This window comes from Sapajus apella, unplaced genomic scaffold (assembly GCF_009761245.1).
Source record: "Sapajus apella isolate SASKATOON/1434 unplaced genomic scaffold, GSC_monkey_1.0 scaffold50, whole genome shotgun sequence".
NCBI classification, from domain to species: domain Eukaryota; kingdom Metazoa; phylum Chordata; class Mammalia; order Primates; family Cebidae; genus Sapajus; species Sapajus apella.
Window position 1 is genome coordinate 1,553,554 of NW_022436990.1, and position 18,877 is coordinate 1,572,430.

Consider the following 18,877-nt stretch of genomic DNA (forward strand, 5'->3'; position numbering starts at 1 on the left):
TTAAGGATACCTTAATATTTAAAAGGCATATTAGCTTTGTAGAATGATTATAATCATTATGTGTATACTAAATTATCTTTATATATATACACACGTATATACATATATACATAAATATATACATACACATACATGCACCTAAATACACACACATACATATGTATTTGCAAAAGCATGTACCTATAGGCACATTTGCTGTTAAGACAGGATTATGCATTGTTTAAATTCATCAATACTTTTGTGAAGTGAGAACAAATAAACAGACAAAAGTACTCTTCTACCGTCCAAGGCTAATTAAAAATGCCACAGTGAGAAAAATAATCATAATCACAGCCATTACCACCTCAGCTGTCCTGCCTTAATCACAAGTGGATATTCCATTGCATCATTATTTTCCTACTACTACTCCATTCACTATTTCACTCTAAGAAAGTTCCTGGTGTTCCATTTATTTTTAAAAGGATTTTAATGGATGTGCTATGAATTTTCAATGAACTATTTGAAGTTGGAGGAACTAATTAGGAATGTGTTTTTACTTTCTGTTTTTTTCAGGGTGATTAATTTCATGTGAGACTTTAACCTAATGTTACTCCAAAGAAAAAATAGAGAAAAAAGACGTACTACTTCTCCACACTAATGGACTGCTAATTGAAAAAACTGAATCAAGCATTAACTTGGAAGAGTCTTTTTCAATATATAAATTATTTCTGGTTAGCCTTTAATTTCCAGGTTAATTAAGAAAATCCTGTGGCCTTGATTTTAGCAATTAGTAAATGAAAATGTGTTTGAATTTGCTTAGTTTTGTGATTTACACTAGAGACTCCATCAGCTAATATAGTTTCTTGGCTAATAGCTTTCGTAAAGTAAATGCTTTTATCTAGAAAAAGCCTCACCAGTGGAAAACAAAACAAAACTAAAATCATTAATTAACTAATTGTTTGGGAAGATAAAATCTCAGGAGTTTCTTGTGGGGTTGTCATAGAGAAACTATTCATTTTTACATTTTCACAGTATATGAAATCACCTCAGGCTTGGACAGGGTCCTCTGTCTCCTTAAGAAATGTAAATCACAGAAAATTTAGAATACATGCCTCAAGTTGCTTCATTTAATGAAAAGCTAAAGAAGAAAAGCAACAAAAGCAATTCCTAAAATAAATGAATAAATCATCTACAAAAGAAGTACTAAGTAATAAAATATAAGAAGAAAAAAACCTACACTAAAATAATGTTTTGAATGAATCTGCATACTCAGATTCATCATTTTATACTACCATCACAGTTATAATATTAAACTCAATATAATCTAGATGCATTATTTTTGTATGTGTCTTGAAAGTCGTCCTTCTGCATCACTTTGAGCATACCAGCAACAACATACTGGCTGCCTATTTTAAATGTTACGTAATTAGTAACATCATGATTCAGATATAAATTCTTAACTAAAGTTTTTTATATTCTTCTATTAACATACATTTATGTTGCACATTGACATACAATATATTGCAAAGTAAAAGTGGATTTATTATCTCTTACCTGTTCACTTCAAGAAAAATTTAATTGCCAAGCATCCAGTCACTGATAGACAATTTCAGCTATATCAAACTTTTGCTCTTTATAAAAGCGCACCTACAATCAATTTTCTGTGCAGTGACATTGTGATATAAATATATCCCCAAGAGCAACAAGAAATGCCTACATTAAGTATTTAGGAGAAGAAAAAATTGCCTCAAACATAAAGTTAAACTAGAAACATGGCAAAACAACAGGCTCAAAAGTATGAATCAGGAAAGTCTAAACTTTTCCTGAGACGCTGTCTTTATTTTCAAATATTATGATCATAAATAATCTTTTAAAACTAATGCATTTACCTGATTTATCTAGAAGTTAGAAAACCCATATATAAATTTATGGCTGGGAATTTGTTTTGTGGTACTATGCAGTACATTGTGTTATGCATTTTACAGACTATTCATGTCCCCTGATTTTAATTCATTTTCCTATATATAATTTTCATTTTCTTTTGTTTTCATAGTATGCACATTTAAAGGCTTCCATAAACCCTTCTTGAAAGACCCAGATAACATGTCATTCAATAAACCAACCAGTCAGGAAAAGTGCTCCTTCTGGCACCAGCCTATTACCTCCGTATAGTGCTGGGCAATACACCCATGGAAACAGCACTCATTTTTTAAAAATTAGAAAACCAGAAATTGTATTCCAGTTTCATAATTTATTAGCCAAACAAACTTGAAAAAATACTTGGCCATTTTGAACCTTTTTATTCATTTGTAAACATTGTTATTTTAATCTATTCCTTGTCCAGGCCTTACGGTTGTTAGTATAAATTATGACAATGCATGTGAAACACAAATCCTGAAAGAAAATCCAGAAAATTCCATAATGATATAGGTTATTAACACAAAAAGTGGTAGACACTTCATCTCCAGAAATATATGACTCAAATAGAAACAAGATAATCAGTGATGAATAATACTAGGTTTAATTTGTATATAAGTTAATAAGATTTTTAGTTTTCTTCCCTTAAGTGTTTTAAAACCATTGACAATGATTGAACTGAATGCGATCAACTTACTTCTGGAGCCTGAAGAGTTCCTCACTGCTGTGAAGGAGTCAGCACTCTGCCTGGCTGCTGCAGAAGACGGACAGAGTGAAAGCATCTCCAAAGCTGGTTTCTGAGGATGGTGTCAAAAGATGGATTCTCAGCTGCTACATATCTTCTCAACACCTGGCTGAATGCTTACAGGGGTTCTTCAAAGGAGGCAAGCACAGAAAAAGAGTGTATCAAAAAATGCTTATGAAGTATCTTTGAACAATATAGTGATTGTTAACTGGGTGATCAATCTCAAATTACAGCAGGACTATCATACAATAGGATTTAAATATATTAGCATGATAAAGCTTTCCAGTGGAATGTGCAACATATTGTGATTTCAATAAATATATTAGCATTCTCTTTTCCTTTTTGAAATAAGCTTTCTTATCAAAACAGGATAATTTAATCATAAGCTCCATAGCTCAATTTCATCATATTTAAATTAATTCAACTTGCAGTCTAATGTTAAAACACTGCATAAATTAACACCTATTTAAGCATCACCTACTGTTTAACAGGCACATGACACTTGGAATATAGCAGTGAATGAACCTGAAAAACCCCTACCCTGATGAAGCTAATAGATCTATGTAATAGTACAAATTGACATTAAACCACTGATTTTTTTTTCCTGTATTTTATTCAATAGAAAAAATCTGTCTATTGCAACATATATGTCTATGAAAGAAATACATAGGCATGTCATTTATTTTTTAACTTTATGGCAGAAGATTATTGATTTCTGATTTCTACCTCTTTCTGAGCTTTTCATTTTCCTCTAAAGCATAGTTAACTTGGCTCTATGAGACACGACGTTTAACTTTCTTTCCTATAAGATCTATGTAATAGTACCAATTGATATTCAACCACTAAGTTTTGTTTGTTTGTTTTTTTGAGAGGGAGTCTTGCTCTGTCACCCAGGCTAAAGTGCAGTGGCATGATCTTGGCTCACTGCAAATTCCACCTCCCTGGTTCAAGCAATTCGCCTGCCTCAGCCCCTCTCCAGAGTAGCTGGGACCGCAGCCCTGTGACACCACGCCATGCTCATTGTTGTATTGTTTTTTTTCTATTTTTTTTTTTTTTTTTTTTTTTAGTGGAGACAGGGTTTCATCATGATGGCCAGGCTGATCTCAAACTCCTGACTTTGTGATCTGCCTGCCTCTGCCTCCCAAAATATAGGGAATAACAGGTATGAGCCACCATGCCCAGCCAACCACTGATATTTTTAATGCAGAAATAGCCTGAATTTTAAAAATGTTCTTGAAATGAATAAAAGTATTGTAATTTGACTTTATGACTTATTTTGTCTGCAGAAGTAAAAGTGAGAGATAATAAATTTCCAAATCATAATAAAAAACAGACCTAAGGTGAAACAACAGAAACTTGAGTTTAGTATATTATTTCTGCTGCCTCCATTTGTAAAGATATATGAATGATCTTATAGAGTCAAAATTAAAAAGACTGATTATATTGTGTTAAGATACTCAATATTAAACACTTATTTAAAAAGGAAAATTATGCTATTGCTTAAGTTAATACTGACATTGTCAGAAATACTAAAAATCAATAAACAAATTAATTGTGCCATTAAATAAATTAAATTATAGCTTCTATATTTCAATCATTTATCTAAATCTGTCAATCAGTGCTGAATCTTTTTGAAATTTATATTTATTATAGCATTTTAGAATAAGTAGGACAGACCACATACACACATATAAATATAAATCAATCATATGACAACCATGTTGATACAGCAATTGTTTGCCTTTTCATTTATTTCCTTCCATGAATATATTTTAAGCTAATTTTCACATTCATATATGCATAAAAATATCAGAAATCTGAAAATACATCTCCTTCCAAAGTAAGATATCCTCCTAGGAGAAAACCAATTTTACATTATAGAACATTCTTTCAGAAATTATGTGTGTGTGTGTGTGTGTGTGTACGTGCGCACATGTGTAAATTTTTGTACATATATCAGAATCATTTGCTCTGTTGTGCCCTGTTTCTTTAACATTTTTAAGATCATTCATTCAATTTCTGTCTTTTAGCAAGAATCCATCCATTCCATCAGCACATATCTACCATATGCATAATCTGCTTGTAAACTATCCCAATTGAAAAAGTGCAAGTGTCTGGGATTTTGTTGTTATGAAAATAATATAATAAATGTTCATCTATACATACTTATTTGAATATATACATATTCTGCATATATATATTCATATATATGTCTTTTGCACACATATCAGTAAATACAGGCACAATATACTGCTAAGTAAACTGTGTAGGCTAAAACACTTCATTGTTCCTGCAGCTCTGATCATGTTTCCTTCTTTGTAGTAAAGATGCATTACGAAAAATGAATCTGAATTCTGTAATTACATTTTATATTATTTCATTATGGTAGCAAAATAGAAATGCCTCAAAGTATCACCATAACTCCCCCTAAAAATATACTGTTGACCAAAATAGTACTTCGATGTCTTTATTTTAGCATAAAAAGCATAGTAACAGCTAAAATTCCAACCTAAATTATCATTCCCCAGAGAAAATTTATTGCCTGTATAGTCATATTACTAATGAGAACAGCATTTCCTTTTGTGTAATAATAACTTTTATTAGGCACTTACTGTGTGCCTGCTACCATAAAATATGTGCTAACTTAATCAATTCTCTTAAGAATCAAACAAAATAAATACATGTTTCTATTTCAGTTCTACAAAAATGCAAGTACAAAGAAAGATCTACTAACCTTGGGCAAGGTCATATAGCTAAATACCAAAGTGAGGACTCTCACCTAGGGCTATCTCAGTCTATGAAATGTCTCATTTCTCATAGTGTAAATGAAATTTTCAGAAAAATCACTAAGTATTCTATAATAAAGACATTTTTTATTCCATATATTTTGGTCAATGCAATGATCAAAGTGAGAAAGTTCAGATTGAGATTCTAATGCTACATTTTTCTAGTGTTATCATACAAGGATTTTCATTTTTTCTTGATAGTATGTTGAAATGGAACATCCTATAAATTAGTATGGTCAATTTCTTAGTTACAGGTTGTTACCATCTTAGTATAGTCTAGAAAATTCAGCATCTGTTATTATTTATGTACATGTATTTCCAAGAAATACAGTCCTCCCTAGTATTCCATGGTATACATGTGCCAGACTTTCTTTATCCAGTATCATTGATGGGCATTTGGGTTGGTTCCAAGACTTTGCTATTGTGAACACTGCCACAATAAACATACTTATGCATGTGTCTTTATAATAGAATGATTTATAATCTTTTGGGCATATATCCAGTAATGGCATCACCATACAGCCATAAAAAAGGATGAGTGCATGTCTTTTGCAGGGACATGGATGAAGCTGGAAACCATCATTCTCAGTAAACTGACACAAGAACAGAAAACCATATACCATGTGTTCTCACTCATGAGTGTTGAACAATGAGAACACATGGACACAGGGATGGGAACATCACACACTGGGGTCTGTTGGGGGATGGGGTTAGGGGAGGGATAGCAGGGGATGGGGGGATTGGGGAGGGATAGTATTAGGGAAAATATCTAATGTAGATGATGGGGGGATGGATGCAACAAACTCCCATAGCACATGTTTACCTATGTACCAAAACTGCATGGTCTACACATGTACTCCAGAACTTAAATTATAATAAATAAATAAATATAGTTCTACCTCCAACAATTATCATGGATGCTGTATTAGTCTGTTTTCATGCTGCTAATAAAGACATACCTGAGACTAGGTAATTGATAAAGGAAAGCATTTAATGGACTCACAGTTCCATATGGCTGAGAGGACTCACAATCATATCAGAGGATGAAGGAAGAGCAAAGGGACATCTTACATAGTGGCAGGCAGGGGAACTCCCCTTTATAAAACCATTAGATCTCATATGACTTATTCAGTATCACCAGAACAGCATGGGAAAGACCTGTTCCCATGATTCAATTACCTCTCACTGTTTCCCTCCCACTACACAACATGTGGGTATTATGGGAGCTACAATTGAAGATGAGATTTGGGTGAGGACACAGCCAAGCCACATAAGGCGCCAATACTAAACTCCGAAAGAACGTAGAAAAAATGGGCAACATTCTAAAATTTCCTAGAAAATATGTATTCAAAAGTGAGAATCATCACCTCCCCTAGCACCCAATGACACGTTTTTATCCTCTAGGATATCTTTACTAAGTATTCATGAATTGCCTTAACATATAGATTGATAAGAGCCTTACAATCAACAAAGGTAGTACTTTAAAGTCTTCCAGACAAAGACTAAAATCACAACTATGAACATATTACCCACTTTTCTCTTTCAAAATGAAAACAGTTACAAAAAGCTGTAATTATTTCAGGATACAATGTATGTGAAAGTACTAATCATGATACCTTATACATTGTAGGCATTGTTTCTCTTACAAAATTCTTCCTAAGGCTGCCCTAAGTGTTGACCTGTTGAAAACCCATGAAATATTTGAAGACACCAAATATCATCTCACATATTCCCTTCACTTTAAATATTCATAACATTTGAACAATTATGAATCCATCAAATCATATCATTACCAATCATTTCTCCCTCTAGAATTCCTAATAGTACAAAATAAACAAGGAGTGAGATGTTCTACATTTGACTTTAGTTATATTTACCTTGTGTTAAAAATGATTAAAAACTAAACAGTTATCCAAATATTTTGGCCTATATGATGCAAAAATCCAGCTGTTGTAAAATATACAAACAATTGAATAATATATTTCACTGAAGTTCATTCAATAACTTATTTAATAATTATGTAATCATACATTCATTGACATAATACAGCCATTACCTTTAGTGGACTACTCCAAAACCGAGGTTATAAGATAGGAAATGCTATTTTATTAAGACAAATGAGTTGAAAACTAATTTGGAACACAAACAAAAAAATGGAAAATTACACCATAAGTTTTTTTAAAGTATAATTATTCAGAAATTCCTATAAACACTATTATTAAAACATGCTTGCCTCACTATTAATATTGCTAAACCTACTTTAAAAATTAAATTAGAGGCAATGATTGAATATGAAAATGCATTTGTAATCGGAAAAAATGTAGCACCATATCATTTGGTACAGGAAAATATTTACAAATTATTACACACATCCAAGATCATATGACGAATAAATCCATATACTACTAGAGCATTTATTGCTTAATGTAAATGTCACATTGTAAATGAGAACAACTAATCATTCCTTTCCTCTAATAGCAAGATTTCAGCAGTTAAATAAAGCATAAATCTTGCTGACCTAAAAATTTTATTACTGAATTTATAATTCCCTGTTAACAACTCACAGAAAATAGCATTAAGGGATACTGTATTTGAGTAAGCTACAACCTAAGTGAAGGGTTTTTTTCAGGGTATAAAGACAGAAGGTGGTAGAGGTTGTGCTTGCTTTCCATTGTTTTTAAAGAACTGACTCATTCACTGTTTCATAGTGATAGTTTGAAATAATAGATTTTTACCATGAAAAAAGCAGATACTAAATTAATAATTGATTCAGTGAAAACCAAAATCCATTATTACAATTTAATTACAAAATTTCTGTTTATTAGATAGTGATTGTAAAATTCCTATGAAAAATAAACAAAAGAAAAATAAGAGCAGGCCCAGATGAGGACCCCAGAGCTATCACAATACTTTTACTTACACAACATTTTGACAAACGAAAGAATCAAAACAATCCAACATAGTAGCAGGATACTTCAAATAATAACTTCACAATTTAAATTAACTCTGCTAAAATTTTTCTTGACATTTATCAGAAATTCAAAGTGCTGTAAACTTTTTTTTCCCCAAAGACAACTTTGGCACATCTTCATCCCTTGGTGAAATGAGAGAGTGGTCCTTTGGCTTCTTCATTTGCTAGCTCATGGTCTGCTCTGGCAATGTAAATGTCAGTCCTGCTCTGTCCTTTGGACCATAGGGAAAAGTAAAATACACCAGTCTTGTTGCTCTTAGTGGTTTGGCAAAAGTCAGCAGACAGATATTATGGCCACATTAATATGTATGTTAGTTTATCTCTTTGGTAATGCTATTCTTCAACTAAAACAGAATATTAGTTTGTGCCTATCAATAGAATAATTATTACTTTTTAATCTACATATGCTTCTTTCTTCCCTCACTCCCTTCTTTCTTTTTACCTGTATCCGCCATGTCTTCCTTCCCTCCCGCTTCTTTCCTTCCTTCCTCTCTTTTTTCCTGCTCCCTCCCTCCCTCTTCTTCTTCAGTTAAGTATTAACAACTTATAAACATTTTGTCCCTTAGTATTTAAATGATTATAATACCTACATCACAGTGTCACTGTGAATGTTATTTGGTATATTACACACATGGACACATCTGTGTATGTATGCATATGTACCCAACTACTGTAACCTGAAAAAATGTTTTATATAAATCAATAATTTCTCTATTTCAAATTTGTTTTACATAATTTTTGGCTTCTTATCAATCCTTCCCTCAGGAGGCCAATTATAATTCATATCAGGATGAGGTGGCAAGTCTTTGTTAATCCAAATGGACATTGGAGCTTACAGCAAACATCATTTTAGCTGATTATTAGTTAAGCAAACCTCCATATTAGCGTATTCCTGGATATTTTATCTCCATCTGATCCCTAACCATTTTGTTCTATGATATAATCCCCTTATTTAGACCCTGTATATCTACCAGTTTTCACCGTCACTCTTTCTCTCCCCTCCCCTGTGTCCCTTCTGTCCCTGTGTCCTTTCTTCTTTCTATCCCTCCCTGATTCCCTTCTTTCCTTTTTCCCTCTCCCTCTCCCATCTTTTCTTCCTCCCTTTCTCTCCCATCTTTCCTTCCTTTATTCCTTCCTTCCTCCAAGACCTCCTCTGTTGCCTGCTAAATCAGGAATTATTTCATAAAGGAATCATAATACTGTACATTTTATAAACATACACATTTTAAGAAACACATTGCAGTAGAATTTCAAAACATTTATATTACATTATGTCCTCTCTTCAGAATTCTGATTCATGTGAAAATTTTTAGAAGCCAGATCAATTTTTAATGTGCAAATGAGAAAGAGCATGTTCCATTTGTTTATTAATATTCATATACAAGTAACACATGTGTACTTTATTCTTTTAAAATTAGATATAATAGAAGCCAGGCACAGTGGCACATGCTTGTAATCCCAGCTGCTTTGGAAGGCTGAGGTGGGAAGAATGCTTGGGCTCAGCAGATCAAGTCCAACCTAGGCAACAGAGTAAGACCCTATCTCTAAATATTAATAAATATATGTTTATTTATTTAGGGATTATTATGGAGAGAATTCACTGTGGCTATACAAGTGTAGCAGAATGTATCATCCTATTTGAACTGTTCTGTATTTTGACTGTGTGCATGTATACCTACATATGTGATAAAGTTTAGAAAACTGAATGAAAGCAACTGCAAGTATATGTGAAATTAATAAAACTCTGATAAGGTCAGTGGGTTGTATGAATGTCAGTTTCTTGATTGTGATATTGTACTAGAGTTATGCAAGACATTACCATTGGGAGACACCAAGTGTAAGATATGTGGGAATCCCTCTGTATTATTTCCACAACTGCATGCAAATCTACATAATAGTGCATCATTAGCCCTTTGTGAGCCTTAAGGGTCAACAGTTTCAGGACTGCAATCTTAGCACTTTACTAAAAGAGGAATATCTAGAAAAACAAGTTTAATTGTCACAGTGAATTACTTGTCCTTATTAAACCACATTTGAAATAAAGCGTGTCTCACAGAAGACTAGAAAAAAGATATAAATCCATCAGTCAATGAAAAGTACTGAATTGCTGTTTGCTTTGGGTACCAGGCCACATCAATGGCATTGTAGTAAGGCACAGAGGTTTTATTTTGTCCCAGTTATGTGATATGGTAAAATGACCAACTACTAAGTACAGTGCTGGACTGGTGTTAAACACAGTCTCTACCTGCTCTTGCCTAATTGCATTTCCATTTATTAGCCAATAAAATAAAATGCTGATTTCTGGTGCTTTATATTTGTGTCTGTGCGTGTGTGTGTGTGTGTGTGTGTGTGTGTGTGTGTGTGTGTGTAAAGAGACAGAAAGAGAATATACTTTATAATGGTCACTATTAAGAATACTAGAACATATCTATTAAAGTCAGTGGGTTGTACTTGTGACTATAAGTCCTGGGAAACTATTGAGCAACTGAAAATTAGATTCATAGTTGGTTAAATACGACTTTGGAATAAACTCAGAAAAACTAAGGACCACATGGAGTATGGGAGTTTAGAAGAACTACAACTATTCTGAAAAGCAATATGGGTGTAAGAAATATCTACAAGCATGAGAAGTACCTTTTTTGTCAGGAGGATTTAAAAACACATTACAATGACAGGGAAGAACTAAGAGATGAGAAGTGAGAGGAAATGTACCACTGTAATGGTACATCACATGTCTTAGATTTCTTACTGGCCTGTAAGCTCTTTGAGGTCCAGGAATATAATACAAATAATTGTATGCCTGGCAGCCTCTAGCACCTTCACCTACATACAACAAATTAATTTTTAACTGCAAATGAAGAAAAGTTACATACTAAAAAACATTCAAGTAAGTCACGTCTTGAAGAGAAAGTTTCTAAAAGTAAAAAATAACTCAAATAAAATAATTTTTAAAAGTGAAAATTATATGATCCAGTTAGAAATTATTTTGATATAGAGATCATTGGAAAGAAAGTTAAACTGTAAAAGCTGTGCAGGACGAATTTTCCCTAAGGTCAGTTATAAAATGTCATGTATAAAAGACAGAAGGAAGAATGAAGAACTAAAGATGAATACAAAATAATGTTTGCAAAGCATTTTCTGATACATTATTTTATTAGACCATAACCCTGCTGTCCTTGGTGTTTTCTTGTTCAGCATTTTAACACTGACTTAAAGGACATAAGAAATGTTATTTGTTAAATCCATGGATCTGCGACTGACACAAAACTGGGATTTTAAAATGTCTCCATAGGTTTAATGAATGGGCCAAGACTGTCAAAATGAAATATAGTAAAGCCAAAGTAAAGATGCTTAGATTTAGAAGCTTAAGTGTTAAAGTACAGGTGAGGGATACGTCTTTAAAGTAGTTTATATGAAATAGACATAAGGGATTAATTGTCTCTATGATCTTTAATGGTCAATAGTTTCAGGACTGCAATCTCAGCATTATTCATAGGAAAGACATATCCAAAACAACGAGTTTAATAGTTATATACAAATATTTTATCCTTATCAAACCACATCTGGAATACGATGCATCCCCTATGAATTCTGGTGAAACATGCCTGGAGACACAAACTTAAGGAAACTCTGTGGCCAGCATTGTAACTAGAAAATGGTTGGAAAACCTTGGAAATTTTAGCTTGAGAAAGAGATAAAGATAAAATATCTTTTTTTTTTTTTTTTTTTTGAGACGGAGTTTCGCTTTTGTTGCCCAGGCTGGAGTGCAGTGGCGCCATCTAGGCTCATCGCAACCTCCGCCTCCTGGGTTCAGGCAATTCTTCTGCCTCAGACTCCTGAGTAGCTGGGATTACAGGCACGTGCCACCATGCCCAGCTGATTTTTTGCATTTTTAGTAGAGACGGGGTTTCACCATGTTGACCAGGATGGTCTCAATCTCTTGACCTCGTGATCCACCCGCCTCAGCCTCCCAAAGTGCTGGGGATACAGGCGTGAGCCACCGCGCCCGGCTAAGATAAAATATCTTTAAATGTAATTTGAAAGCATAATTTGGAAAGAATAAAAATTGCATGGGAGCTCTACTTTTACAGTAAGAATATACTATCAGGATAGTCCCATATTAGTATGAACCACCCTGAAGAAAGTGAGTGAATTGATTTCTGATGGGCTCATTCTATATAAGTACCAAAAATGGCATTCTTGTGTAGGACTTAAGTTTGGAAGAGATGGCCCTGAGGAGTCAGTCTAATGCTAATATCCTGTGAGACTGACTTTAGTAAGATACTTAGGGTTAGGCTAACCCTATGCTCAAAGACAAACTGATGCAGTGTATCACCAATGAATTTATAATATGATTGTGATAAATATTTAAAACTAAACATATGTGTGAATATTTATCTCATCTCCTTGAACATATCTAGAAGCACATTCTTAAGTCAATACATAAGTGCATTGGAAGAAAGGAAAATATTCATATGTGGAGGGATTAAAATTTCAGTTATTTTTTTTCAATATGTTCTAATTTATGATTTTGAGGTATGACCATGGAAAGTGTAACTCCATTTATAGCTCTAAATATATGTGCGTTTGAATTTTACCATAAGTGCTATTAACTCTGAACTTTATTAGCAAGAGCATAATTTGATTTTCTTCTCTAGAGAGATTACATGCTGATAATGTTTGGCTCTGTATCCCCACTCAAATCTCATCTTCAGTTGTAATCCCCACATGTTGAGGGAGGGCCCTGGTGGGAGGTGATCACTGGAGCAGTTTTCCATATGCTCTTCTCATAATAGTGAGGGGGTTCTCACAAGATCTGATGGTTTTAAAAGTGGCAATTTCCCCTGTGTGTTCTCTCCTGATACCTTGTGAAAATGGTGCCTGCTTCCACTTCATCTTAACGCCAAGATTGTAAGTTTTCTGAGGCCTCCCCAGCAATGCAAAACTGTGCCAATTAAATCTCCTTTGTTTGTAAATTACCCAGTCTTAGGTAATATCTTTATAACAGTTTGAAAATGGACTAATACAAATGCATTCACCAAATAATGTTGCGTATGTAGTGAGATCACAGTAAAATGAAAGCAAATTTTAATATTTCATATAAGTACTTTATCATTTTCAAAGCTTTTTTACATACATTATTTTATGGGACCTTCAAAATAATATTACAAAGCAAGTATCACAATTATCATTTGCTCTTATTTTCAAGGCTCAAAGATGATATCTCTTGCACAAGTCTATGCCACTATTTGCTAGCAGGTAAAACAACAAACTATAGAATTTCTTTCCGTTATACCTCAGTGTGTGTGTGTGTGTGTGTGTGTGTATGAAAAGTTACTCAGAGTCAAGAAATTTCAACTATGTCATGTTAAGAAAGAAGAAAACTAATAACATTATAAAGGATGTAAACAATAAGAAATAAAATGGAAATGTAATTTATAGAGACCAAATTGTAAAATCACTTATGCACAATGTTTCTAATTTATTTTGGAGCTAAGGGCAATATATGTTTAAACTTATATCAGAATGAATGAGCCAAATAGAAAATATGTTTTAATACAGAAGTAAAAGAGAGACAGTTTCAAAATGTGCATGATTCCCTATTGATGCTAGCTAAAAGTTACCATTTTTGATATTTTATTTAAATATGTGCTAGTTTTCTAACTCACATCAGTAACCCTATTTTTAATTCTGGCATTGATTTAGTGATTATGAACATTCAATGATAGGGTGAAAATTTTCTCATCTAATTAATGAACTTTAACTTTTATTTTAGGTTTGGAGGTACATGTGAATGTTGGTTACATAAGTAAACATGTCATGGGAGTTTTTGGTACATAGTATTTCATCAGCAGGTATTAAGCCCAATATTCAGTAGTGTTATTTCTTCTCCTCTCCTTCCTCCCCTTCAAGTAGACCCCTTTCTTTGTGTCCATAAAGTCATATCATTTCTCTCACACTTACAGGTGAGAACATGCAGTACTTGGTATTTGGTTCCTGTATTAGTTTGCTAAGGATAATAGCCTCCAGCTCCATTCATGTTCCCACAAAATACATCATCTCTATATACACCATGGAATACAATAGCTGCATAATATTCTGTACTGTATATGTACCACACTTTTTATGCAATCTATCATTAAATCAATGAATGTTTAAATGATGTTCTCTCTTATTTTACTATTATTTATTTCATTGATCTCTGCTCTAATCGTTATTATTTTTTTCCTTTTGCTATTTTTTTGAGTTTAGTTTGGTCCTCTTTTTCTAGTTCCAGAAATTGTAAAGTTGAATTGTTCAGTGAAGAGCTTTCTTATTTTTAAATGTAAGCATTTATAGCTAAAAGTTTTCTAGTTAGCTCTGCTTTCATTGAGTACCACAAGTTTTGATAGGTTGTGATTTTATTTTCATTCATTGCTAAGTATTTTCTAATTTCCCTTGTGATTTTTTGGCCCATTCCTATTATTTAATTTCCACAAATTCATGGTATTTTTAGCTTTTCTTTTGTTATTTGTAACTTTATTCTGTTGTCATCAGAGTGAATATCTTACACGACATCAATCTTTTAAAATGTATAGAGTCTTGGCCGGGCATGGTGGCTCACTCCTGTAATCCAAGCACTTTGGAGGCCAAGGCGGGTGGATCACCTGAGGTCAGGAGTTCAAGACCAGCCTGACCAACATGGTGAAACTTTGTCTTAAAAAAAATATATAGAGAGAGTCTTAATCTGTGGCTTATGGTCTATTCTGAAAAATGTCTTGGGTGAACTTGAGAAGAATGTGAATTCTGTTGTTGTTGGGTAGAGTGTTCTGTGTATTATCTGTCAGATCTGATTGTCTTATTTTGCTGATTAAATCCTCTATGTTTTTGTCTTCTGTTTAGTTGTTCTATCCATTATTGAGAGTGAAGTATTGAAGTATACAACTATTATCTGGAGTTGTCTATTTTTCCCTTCAATTCGGTCAGTTTTTATCTTATATTTTTATGGTACTACATGTGTAAATCTTAAAAACTGTATTATCTTCTTGCTCTATTGCTCTTGCTCAACTTTTATTAATATATAATGCCTTTGTTATTCTCTTGCAAGCTTTATAAATTTAAAGTTTATTTTGTCTGATATTACTATAGCTATCCCAGCTTCATTTTTGTTAATATTAGCATGAAGTGTATTTTTACATATTTTTATTTTCAACCTATTGGTGTCTCTGGATCCAAACTGAGTCTCTTATGAACAGCATATATTTGAATTATGCTGTTCATGTGTGTTTCTTAATGTGTTTGACCAATCTCTGTCTTTGGATTGTTTAATCTGTACACATTTAAAATGATTACTGATAAGGTGGGACTTACTTCAGCCATGTTGCTATTTGTTTTCCATATGTATAATAGAATATTTGCTCCTCATTTCCCACATTACAATCTTCTTTTGTGTTTAAATTTATTTCTTTTTTATGTAATTTTTTTTTTCATTTATTTGAGACAGGGGCCTCATTCTGTCACCCAGGCTGGGAGTGCAGCGACACGATACCAGCTCATTGCAGCTTCTACCTCCTGGGCTTGCATAATACTCCTGCCTCTGCCTCCTGAGTAACTAGGACTACAGGTACATGTCACCACCATGCTTGGCTAAATTTTGTATTTTCTCTAGAGAGGAGATTTTTGCCATGTTGCCTTGGCTGGTCTCAAACTCCTGGGCTCAAGCAATTCCCTCACCTTGGTCTTACAAAGTGCTGGAATTACAAGCTACTGCACCCAGTATCTTTCTCATTTTCTTTTGTGTATATTCTTTAGTATTTTATTTGTAGTTTCCAGGTGATTAAATTTAACATCCCCCAATTACAAGACCCTGATATGATTCCAGCATAACTTCAGTAATATACAAAATCTCCATTCCTTTGACAGTTCCAACACCACCACTTTTAGCTGTTGTCAAAAAATTATACCTTCGTACACTTTTTCCAGAAACATAAACTAATATATTTATTTTTAAATTTTATTAATTTATGTTTGATTCACAAATAATAATTGTATATATTAATGGAGTAAAATGTGATGTTTTGATTTACGTATACAATGTACAGAGAGCCAATTAATCTAATTAACACATCAACCACCTTAACAATTTGTCATAGTTTTTGTGGTAAAGACATTAAAAATTTCTTATTTTAATAATTTTTAAATACGTGATATACTCCTACTAATTTTAGTTACCATGCATTGGAATATAACACTAAAACTTATTCCTCCAATAAAAACTGGAACTTTATCCCCTTTAATCAACATCTTCATTTTCCCTAGACTATGGTAACCACCTTTCTACTTTTGATTGTATGAGATCAAATTTTTAATTTTAAATGTTATTTTATTGATTTAATTTTTGGTCAAGCACTGCATCTTTATTTTACATATCATTTCTAAAGTAGACATTGTTTAAGCGAGCAGCCAACAGAATTTATAGGATAGAAAGTGACAGCAAAGGTAACTGGCTCAAGTCCCTAGCATACACCATATATATTTCATGTCTGGTCACCTTGCATGTAGGTAGGGCAGTGTAGATTTTTCAAACAAGAAATCTATTTTCTGTGAGCAGGAATGGCTAGACCATGTCTAACAAAAACAAGCACAACCTGAAATGTTTCAACGCAACTGAAGTTTTCTCAAGCAAGGATATGCATGAACAATAATGAACACACACACAACAACTTGGGCAGAAAGAATGGATGATGCCATGGGACAATGAGATTAGCACACTGATCGAGAGTCCCAAACAGCAGGAGCCAACCTAATGGAAGAGAAGGCTAGGAGGGTGAGCAGCAGCCATCTCCAGCCACCTTGATTTCCTTCCTGCCTTCACTCTAAGTTGAGCAGTTCCATGTCAAAGACAGGGTAGCACTAGGAGGGATGGCACTAGAGTAGCCTGGGGCTCCATATGCCACATCAGGTATGCAGGTCAGCTTCACCTTCTTCCCCAAGCTCATTTGCACTATGTACTCCTCAAAATCATTGATGACTTCCTGTTCACCAATTTTGAACTTGAAAGGTTTGTTTCTGTCTTGCGATAAATCAAATTTATTCACATGTTGGATCATTCCTGTGTAGTACACCACTCATGTTTGTCTCTTCCTGGCTCTGGCTCTTCTTGGGGAATGTCCTTCTTGACTTTTCATGGTCCCACAGGCCCCATCCCTGGGGGTTGCTACTGTTGCCCTAACCCCAGCTGGGCTCCAGCCCCAGCCAAATGGTCACTCCAACTCACCTTCCTGCCACAACTGCAGAGATGAAAGAAGTGCAGCTGAACTTGGGACCTGAGTCAGCAGGGTGATATCAAGTTCTTCAGATATCACATATAAAAGAGATCATAAAGTATTTGTCTTTCTCTGTCTGGCTGAATTCACTTAGAGGAATTTCTGCTAAGTGAATTCAGCCAGAACTCACTTGTTGTGAATGAAAAAAATTTTTCTTGTTTTTAAGGCTATATAGTATTCTACTGTGTGCATGTGTGTGTATACACACCACATTTTCTTTATCCATTAATCTTTTAATAAAGTTAGGTTGCTTCCATATCTTGGCTACTGTGAGTAATTCTGAAATAAACAAGAGAGTACAGATATCTCGTACACATACTGATTTCAGATTCATTGGCTATATACCCACAAGTTAGATTTCTGAGTCATATCGAATCTAGTTTCAGTTTTGGAAAATCTCCTTACTATTTTACAAAATGATTATATTAATTTACATTGGCACCAGCAGCTTACAAAGGGTCCCTTCCTTGCCAACACTTGTGGTCTAACCAACACTTATCATTTTTTATAATAGTCATTCTAACAGGTGTGAGGTGATATCTCATTGTGGTTTCAATTTTCATTATCCTGATGATTAGAGACATTGAACATTTTTTTCATATATCTCTTGGTTATTCACATGTCTTCTTTTGAGAAATATCTGCTCAGATTCTTTGTCCATTACTAAATTAGTTTTTTTCTTTATCTTTTTTTTTTTTTTTTTTTGCTAATGTATTACTTGAGTTTCTTATATATTTTGGATTTTATCCCCTTATCATATGTACATTTAAAAATATTTTATCTAAATTTGTGGGCTATCTCTCCACTTTGTAAATTGTTGTATATGCTATGTGAAAGCTTTTTAGTTGCATGCAATATAATCTGTCTAATTTTGCTTTTCTTATCTGTGCTTTTGAAGTTCCATCCCAGAAATCCTTGTCCAGACCAAAATTATGAAGCCTTTTACCCCACATTTTCTTCTAGTAGATTTATTGATTCATTCTTTCATTTAAGTCTTTTAATCATTTTGAATTAATTCTCACATATGGTATATGAGAACAGTCAGATTTCATGCTTCTGAATGTGGATAATACAGTTTTGTCAACACCATTTATTGCAGTGATTGTCTTTTCTTCATTGTGTATATCTTTGTGGAAAATCAATTGACCTTATATAGTCAGGTTTGCTTCTGTGC

General features: G+C 33.5%; 1 protein-coding gene and 1 pseudogene across 5 annotated transcripts in view; both read right to left on the reverse strand.

The window, feature by feature from the left end:
* LRFN5 (leucine rich repeat and fibronectin type III domain containing 5) overlaps nucleotides 1-18,877 on the reverse strand; it is a 283,790-nt gene that overhangs the window by 137,944 nt on the left and 126,969 nt on the right. For all 5 annotated transcript variants that reach the window (XR_004258030.1, XM_032242485.1, XM_032242484.1 and 2 more), the window contains exon 2: nucleotides 2,594-2,769. The gene's annotated coding sequence lies outside the window, so the exon portion shown is untranslated. The remainder of the gene's footprint in view (nucleotides 1-2,593; nucleotides 2,770-18,877) is intronic.
* On the reverse strand, nucleotides 16,403-17,798 carry LOC116526218 (annotated as a pseudogene).